The 2,718-nt window shown below is 53.3% G+C and overlaps 1 long non-coding RNA gene across 1 annotated transcript; it reads left to right on the forward strand.

The window, feature by feature from the left end:
* The first annotated feature begins 1,161 nt into the window (after positions 1-1,161).
* LOC121589996 lies at positions 1,162-1,815 on the forward strand. Its single transcript, XR_006004376.1, has 2 exons — positions 1,162-1,662; positions 1,730-1,815. It is a non-coding gene; the product is annotated as an uncharacterized LOC121589996 (long non-coding RNA).
* The last annotated feature ends 903 nt before the right edge of the window (positions 1,816-2,718 follow it).

The following is a 2,718-nucleotide window of genomic DNA, read 5'->3' on the forward strand; positions in this document are numbered from 1 at the left end:
AACAGCTTCGCGTCGTCTGCATACAGTAGGTGGCTGTCAGGAGGGAGCAACCGTGTTACGTCATTCAGGAAAATGACAAACAGCAGCGGTCCAAGGTTACTCCCCTGCGGCACCCCCGAAGAAGCATCGATACGGCGCGACGTATGGGGTCCCATCTTCACGTAGTATGTGCGACCAGCAAGATAGGAACGCATCCAGGCCAGCAGCTGCACAGGCAGGCCAAGCGTTTCGAGCTTTGCGAGCAGCAAGGCGTGCGGAACGCTATCGAAGGCAGCCTTGATGTCCGTGTAGACTGCGTCGATCTGCGAGCCGGCATCGATGGTCCTGTGGCAGAGGCTAACGAACTCAACCAGGTTGGTGGTGGTTGAACGCTGAGGGACAAATCCATGTTGAGCTGCGCTAATGTAGTTCGAGGCAGCTGCGAGGAGAGGTTCGTACACCAGGAGCTCGAAGACCTTAGCGCAGGCACAAAGCGATGTAATGCCACGGTAATTACATGCATTTGATTTGTCCCCCTTTTTGTGCACTGGAACAAGCCACGAAGATTTCCAGCAGGCAGGATAGATGCCCGAACGCAGCGAGTCGCGAAAAATCGAGGCCAGAATAGGCGCGATGGTGGTACCACAACGTTTAAGCGTGGAAGCCGGGATCCCGTCAGGCCCTGGAGCAAACGAAGGTTTCAGCCTGTCAATCGCTTTCGAGACTGAATACTCATCGATGATCGGCAAGTTTGGGGCCATAGCATCCACCGGTACGTTTGATAATGCGTCGGCTATCTGCCTCTCATCAGTTACCGCTGGAAGGAAGGTGGCGGCAAAGCGCGAGGCAAAAATATCACATACAGCAGACGGATTGTTGCCGTTGCGCCCGTTGTAACTGACGGAGCTAGGAAAACCAGAGGATTTCCGACGATTGTTTGCGAAGTTCCTCAGTACACGTGAATTGCCGCGGCAGCGCAAAACCGTACGCCGTACGTGCCCCAGGTAGCGGAACCTGTTATAGCGCCGATAGAGAAAGTGAGCAGTATTATAATTGCGCAATGCAGCGGGACACCTACGCAACAAATAATCGCGATACGCGGCAGCTTTAGCCGTTTTGAGCCTGCGCAGCGTTCTGTCACCCCAAGGGGGGGCCTCGTTTAGGTCGTTTCACCGGCGTGCATTCATTCAGGGCTTGCCACATGAACCGCTCAAAATCTTTCACAGCGAGGTCAAGAGTGGCGTAACGGGAACAATCGAAGACATTCGCGAACGAGGCGATCATCGGCAGGAGCCTGTTAAAGTCCGTCCGCGCGTAGTCAAGGCGTGGTGTTAGCACAGGAACGGCTGATTCCTCTCGTGGTAGCGGGATGGCCAACTCAAGCGCAGGGTGATAGGTGTCAATTGCTAACAGCGGGGTGAGGCAAAGTTCAAGCGGAAGGCAAACAGAAGCAACAGCATTATTTACAAACATCAGGTCTAAGACAACGCTGCCTAAGACAACGCTGCCGTTATATTACAACGCACACTAGCTCAAGTGATGGATGCACCGTTGTGTGTTCCCGTGACGTCAGAGACTGAGAGCACGCAATCAACACACCTCCACCGCGGGAACATGTACTGTTGTCAACACTACGATCGCATCGGTAGACTCGGAAGCTATCGTCAAACAGCAAAGCCGAAGGTAGGCTAGGATCGAGCCAGGTTTCCGTAAGCACTATTACATCCAAATTGGATTCCAACACCGACAGGCGAAACTCATCGACCTTCGTGCGCAGTCCCCGCACGTTTTGATAGTAAACAGAGGCAGTGGAACGGGCAGTGCGAAGCGCATTAGCAGCAGGAACAAAACAGGTAGGTGTTTGTGCAGACTTAACAGAGGTTCGTCTATTCGTGAAAGAAACGGTCAAGTGTGGTCTGTTGTAAGTTGGTGTTGGAAGTGCGGCGAATTAAAAGCGGGCCGTCAATGAGTGTTGAATTAGGACCATGAGTGGTGTCGTTCAGCGTGTGTTCTCCCAGTTGTGGTGATGTTAGTGTTTGAGCCTGTGATGTTGATGCGTGTGCCGGTGTGTGATAGACAGTGGATGTTGGTGTACGAGGGATCGATCGTCGATCGATGACAACAGGTGTGCGTGTGAGAGAACGGTGTTTGATGGTGATTGGTGACGATGAGTGTCCATGCTCTCGTTGACGGGATTGTACAAATTCACGTACACCAATACCGACAGGCCAGGACGATGGGGCGAGTGCTGCGTCACGAAGGGCGACCGGTACTCTCACTTTGAAAGAAAGCCAGTTTACGCAGTCAACACTGACTCCCTTCCTCAGCAAGCAGTATGCTAGGACGTCATCGGTGGCTAAACGGCGTTTCACAGAAGCGACCACTTGCTCCACGGTGACGGCAGTGGACAAGCGAGATAGTCGGATCCATATTCTGTCTGTGGCCGGCTGGGGAAACGCTGCTCGAAGCGGTGACGATAGCGAATCGGTTCCCATGAGTTCATCCGGTAGCGTAGAGGGGGTGGGATGCCGACTGTAGTGTTAGTGTACGCGCTTGGCGATGACGCTGCATAAATGTTATTTTGACGAATGTTTACGTTTTTGTTGACATCGGGGGACATAGAATCCTCGATGATACGCCGCCGCTTTCTACACGCAGCGGGCCGAGGATCGGTATTGCAAAGCTGCCGCAACAGTTGAGGTGAAAGCAGCTTGAAAACCGACCTGAGCCCCGATCTCT

The sequence above is a fragment of the Anopheles merus genome, chromosome 2R (assembly GCF_017562075.2).
Source record: "Anopheles merus strain MAF chromosome 2R, AmerM5.1, whole genome shotgun sequence".
Taxonomy (NCBI): domain Eukaryota; kingdom Metazoa; phylum Arthropoda; class Insecta; order Diptera; family Culicidae; genus Anopheles; species Anopheles merus.